A 5639-nucleotide genomic window follows, 5' to 3' on the forward strand; every position below is an offset into this window, starting at 1 on the left:
TGGGTGGTGGGTTTCCTCCATTTTTGTCAAAGTCAAGCCGATTCAGCTCACCCTGTAAGAAGGAGAGAGAAGAAAGAGAAAGAGAGAAAAGGCAAAGAGTCACTGGTGGTTCCAACACTCACTTGGGGGATGGTGGGTCTGTCCTCTTTTTGTAGAGTCAAGCCGATTCCCCTCACTCTCAAGAGAAAGCGAGCCACTGGTCATCAACACTCACTTGGGGGATGGTGGGTCTTATCTTGCTCTTTGGAACAGTGCACAAGACTCGTCGAGGCCCACTCCTCCAACTCTCACGCTGGGGGATGGCTTTCCTGCTCTCTGTCTATGGGTGGTGGGTTTCCTCCATTTTTGTAAAAGTCAAGCCGATTCAGCTCACCCTGTAAGAAGGGGGGGGGGGGGTTTAGAAAGAGAGAAAAGGCAAAGAGTCACTGGTGGTTCCAACACTCACTTGGGGGATGGTGGGTCTGTCCTCTTTTTGTAGAGTCAAGCCGATTCCCCTCACTCTCAAGAGAAAGCGAGCCACTGGTCCTCCAACACTCACTTGGGGGATGGTGGGTCTTATCTTGCTCTTTGGAACACTGCACAAGCCTCGTCAAGGCCCACTCCTCCAACTCTCTCAAGGGATGGCTTTCCTGCTCTCTGTCTAGGGGTGGTGGGTTTCCTCCATTTTTGTAAAACTCAAGCCTATTCAGCTCACCCTGTAAGAAAGGGGGGGGGGGGGGGGTTGTTAGAAAGAGAGAAAAGGCAAAGAGTCACTGGTCGTTCCAACACTCACTTGGGGGATGGTGGGTCTGTCCTCTTTTTGTAGAGTCAAGCTGTTTCCCCTCACTCTCAAGAGAAAGCGAGCCACTGGTCCTCCAACACTCACTTGGGGGATGGTGGGTCTTATCTTGCTCTTTGGAACACTGCACAAGCCTCGTCAAGGCCCACTCCTCCAACTCTCACGCTGGGGGATGGCTTTCCTGCTCTCTGTCTATGGGTGGTGGGTTTCCTCCATTTTTGTCAAAGTCAAGCCGATTCAGCTCACCCTGTAAGAAGGAGAGAGAAGAAAGAGAAAGAGAGAAAAGGCAAAGAGTCACTGGTGGTTCCAACACTCACTTGGGGGATGGTGGGTCTGTCCTCTTTTTGTAGAGTCAAGCCGATTCCCCTCACTCTCAAGAGAGGCACTGTACAACCAATAGTCACTTGGGGGATGGTGGGTCTTATCTTGCTCTTTGGAACAGTGCACAAGACTCGTCGAGGCCCACTCCTCCAACTCTCACGCTGGGGGATGGCTTTCCTGCTCTCTGTCTATGGGTGGTGGGTTTCCTCCATTTTTGTAAAAGTCAAGCCGATTCAGCTCACCCTGTAAGAAGGGGGGGGGGGTTAGAAAGAGAAAAGGCAAAGAGTCACTGGTGGTTCCAACACTCACTTGGGGGATGGTGGGTCTTTTCTTGCTCTTTGGAACACTGCACAAGCCTCGTCGAGGCCCACTGCTCCAACTCTCACTCGGCGCATGACTTTCCTGTTCTCTGTTTAGGAGTGGTGGGTTTCCTTCGTTTTTGTCAAAGTCAAGCCGATTCAGCTCACCCTGCAAGAAAGAGAGAGGAGGGGAAGGGAGGGAGAGACAGAGAGAGAGAGAGAGAGAGAGAGGCACAGAGGCCATGGTTGTCCAACACTCAATTGGGGGATGGTGGGTCTTTTGTTGCTGGGTGGAACACTGCACCATGCCACAGTCGTCCTACTCTCGCTGGGGGATGGCTTTCCTGCTCTCTGGCTAGAGGTGGTGGTTTTCCTTCGTTTTTGTCAGTCAAGCCGATTCAGCTCACCCTGCAAGAGAGAGAGAGAGAGAGAGAGAGAGAGAGAGAGAGAGAGAGAAAAGGCACAGAGACTATGGTCGTGCAACACTCAATTGGGGGATGGTGGGTCTTTTCTTAAAGGATTAGGGTTAGGCTTGGTAGGGTTTGAGGTTATGATTTGGGGTTTAGGGTTAGATTTGGGTTTAGGGTAGGGTTTGGGTTGGGGTTAGGTGTGGGGTTAAATTTGGGTTTAGGGTTGGGGTAGGGTTTGGGTTGGGGTTAGGTGTGGGGTTAAAGTTGGGGGTAGGGTTTGGAGTTAGGTTGAGGGGTAAAGTTGGATTTAGGGTTGGGGGTAGGGTTTGGGTTGGGGTTAGGGGTGGAGTTAAAATTGGGTTTAGGGTTAGGTTGAGGTTTAGAGTTAGGGGTTTATGGTTGTATGGTTGGGTTAAGGTTAGGGCACACTTGTCCAACTCTCACTTGGGGGATGGTGGGTCTCTGGTAGAAACGTGATAGATCCTTTACCTCAAACACATATATGTAATTACACACACACACACACATATATATATATATATATATATATATATACATATGGGGTGGCCGGGGGACGAGGTATTTTTATTTATTTTTTCAGTTTTTGTTTTTTGCCAAGTGAAGCCAATGAGATGACAAAGTCTCACTTGGGGGATGGTGGGTCTCTGGGATATTTCTGGTAGAAGCATGATATATCCTTTAACACACACACACAGACAAATATATATATATATATATATATATATATATATATATATATATATATATATATATATATATATATATGTGTGTATATGTAGGTATGTATATAGTATTTTATCAGTTTTTGTTTTTTCGCAAAGTGAAGCCAATGGGATGACCGGGGGTCTGCGGTGGCAGGTAGTTTTTTTTTCCAGTTTTGTTTCTTCTACTACTTTTCTTGCAAAGTGAAGCCTATGGGATGGCCGGGGATATACTCTGTTTATAATTATTATTATTTTTTTTTTTACAAAGTGAGGCTGGTGGGTTGGCTGTGGGTCAGCGGTTTTTTTTTTTTCTTTCTTTCTCGCAAAGTGAAGCCAATGGGATGACCGGGGTTCTACGGTGACAAGTAGTTTTCTTTTTCAATTTTTTTTCTTCTACTACTTTTCTTGCAAAGTGAAGCCTATGGGATGGCCGGGGGTCTACTTTTTAACTCTAATTTTTTTTTTTTTTTTTTTCTCGCAAAGTGAAGCTGATGGGGTGACCGGGGGTCTGCGGCAGTTTTTTTTTTTTTCACAAATTTCTTTCTTTTTTTATTTAAAGAGAAGCTGATGGGCTGGCCTGGGGTCATCGGTAGGATTTTTTTAAATTATTATTATTTTTTTTGTTTTATACATTTTCTATTGGAAAGTGAATCCCTCTGTGTGTGTGTGTGGGGGGGGGATTGTGGGGGGGGGGTTAGGATGTTATCCTTGAATAAACTTTTTTTATTTTTTTATTTTTTAACCAACTAAAAGGCGATTCACCTCACTCTCAAGGAGAGAGAAAAATAAGGCACAAAGAGTCGACGTTCGTTTAAGGCTCAACAGGAATACGTTCGGCCTGGAGAGGGCTCGCCTGGCACTTGCAGAACACATCCACCGGGGACGTTACGAGGAAGGCTCTCTACATGTCTACAGTCACGCACAAGACGCACAAGACAGGGCGCTGGGACACTTTGGGTTACTAGGACACGTGAACGGGTCGACGCCAGGCGGGAGGACCCCCCCACCAGCCGATAGGGCCCCCCCCACCCCACCCCGGTTTTCTCTGACCTGCCATCGAGGTTTCGGCGAAGGCGAAACTTCGTGGACTTTGGTTTTCAGCACTTGTTGGGAAGTCTTTAGAGGAGACCTTAGAGGAGAACGACGGCCCCAGAAGGTGCACCGTTCTCTTCTAAACGGGCCCCTCACCTCAGCAGGAACGACTGCCGGGGGTGACTTCGATAGCAGCAGCGCCCTGCTGTTCTGTCACCTGACCGATGGGAACTTACGACGCCCCTGGGGTAGGCCCCTCGCCCGGTCCCTTCGGACCGTTGTGGGCAGGGTGGTTCCTCCCCGATTCGGGCCTCAGACCCGCAGCAGAGCGAGGCCTCCTTCGGGCCTCCTCCGCACTCCCTCGCTCCTTGGGAAAAGGACTCAGACGACCGGTCTACCTCGAAAGTCCTCCACCGGCAGCCCAGCGAAGGTCGACGCGCCTCCCTCGCCGCTCTCTCACAGTGGAGGGCGGCGCCGGTGCGGGCGCTCTCCGCTCTTCGGCCGGGCTCGCCGCGAAGCACGTCGCATTTCCCGGTGACCACAACCCCGCAAAAACCCCACACAGCGAGCGGCCGCGCCTCCCTCGCCCCCTCCGGGGGCGCGAGCGGCAGCGCGAGACCCGTGAGCGAGGAAGAGCTCTCTTCCTCTACCACTCTGCTCGGGGCTACCTGGTTGATCCTGCCAGTAACATATGCTTGTCTCAAAGATTAAGCCATGCAGGTCTAAGTGCACACGGCCGGTACAGTGAAACTGCGAATGGCTCATTAAATCAGTTATGGTTCCTTTGATCGCTCCATCCGTTACTTGGATAACTGTGGCAATTCCAGAGCTAATACATGCCAACGAGCGCCGACCCAGTCCCATGTTGTTAGTATACAACATGCTAGTCATGTTAACATGCTAAAATAATAGTCACAATAACACTAACAACAAGCTTAAGTCATGTTAACATGCTAAAGTCACGCTAACAACATGCTAAAGTCACGCTAACAACATGCTAAAGTTATGCTAAAGTCATGCTAACAACATACTAAAGTTATGCTAACAACATGCTAAAGTTATGCTAAAGTCATGCTAACAACATACTAAAGTTATGCTAACAACATGCTAAAGTTATGCTAAAGTCATGCTAACAACATACTAAAGTTATGCTAAAAACATGCTAAAGTTATGCTAAAGTCATGCTAACAACATGCTAAAGTTATGCTAACAACATGCTAAAGTTATGCTAAAGTCACGCTAACAACATGCTAGAGTTACGCTAACAACATGCTAAAGTCACGCTAACAACATGCTAAAGTTATGCTAACAACATGCTAAAGTTATGCTAAAGTCACGCTAACAACATGCTAGAGTTACGCTAACAACATGCTAAAGTCACGCTAACAACATGCTAAAGTTATGCTAACAACATGCTAAAGTTATGCTAACAACATGCTAGAGTTATGCTAAAGTCATGCTAACATGCTAAAGTCACGCTAACAAAATGCTAAAGTGATGCTAAAGTTATGCTAACAACATGCTAAAGTTATGCTAAAGTCACGCTAACAACATGCTAAAGTCACGCTAACAACATGCTAAAGTTATGCTAAAGTCATGCTAACATGCTAAAGTTATGCTAACAACATGCTAAAGTTATGCTAACAACATGCTAAAGTTATGCTAACAACATGCTAAAGTTATGCTAACAACATGCTAAAGTTATGCTAACAACATGCTAAAGTTATGCTAACAACATGCTAAAGTTATGCTAACAACATGCTAAAGTTATGCTAACAACATGCTAAAGTTATGCTAACAACATGCTAAAGTAATGCTAAAGTCACGCTAACAACACGCTAAAATTATGCTAAAAACATGCTAAAAACATGCTAAAGTTATGCTAACAACATGCTAAAGTTATGCTAAAGTCACGCTAACAACATGCTAGAGTTACGCTAACAACATGCTAAAGTCACGCTAACAACATGCTAAAGTTATGCTAACAACATGCTAAAGTTATGCTAACAACATGCTAAAGTTATGCTAAAGTCATGCTAACATGCTAAAGTTATGCTAACATGCTAAAGTTATG

The 5639-nt window shown here is 46.5% G+C and overlaps 1 long non-coding RNA gene across 13 annotated transcripts in view; it reads right to left on the reverse strand.

The window, feature by feature from the left end:
• Positions 1-2539, reverse strand: part of LOC101884617 (uncharacterized) — a 53613-nt gene extending 51074 nt beyond the window's left edge. For 12 of the 13 annotated variants that reach the window (XR_012382936.1, XR_012382927.1, XR_012382935.1 and 9 more), the window contains exons 1-3: positions 1409-2539; positions 773-1342; positions 1-695 (exon numbers count right to left, since the gene is read on the reverse strand). The exon at positions 1-695 is cut by the window's left edge and continues 108 nt beyond it. This is a non-coding gene — a long non-coding RNA (uncharacterized lncRNA). The remainder of the gene's footprint in view (positions 696-772; positions 1343-1408) is intronic. The other variant, XR_012382931.1, reaches the window with a different exon arrangement.
• Between the last annotated feature and the right edge of the window lie 3100 nt (positions 2540-5639).

This window comes from Danio rerio, chromosome 7 (assembly GCF_049306965.1).
Source record: "Danio rerio strain Tuebingen ecotype United States chromosome 7, GRCz12tu, whole genome shotgun sequence".
NCBI classification, from domain to species: Eukaryota; Metazoa; Chordata; class Actinopteri; order Cypriniformes; family Danionidae; genus Danio; species Danio rerio.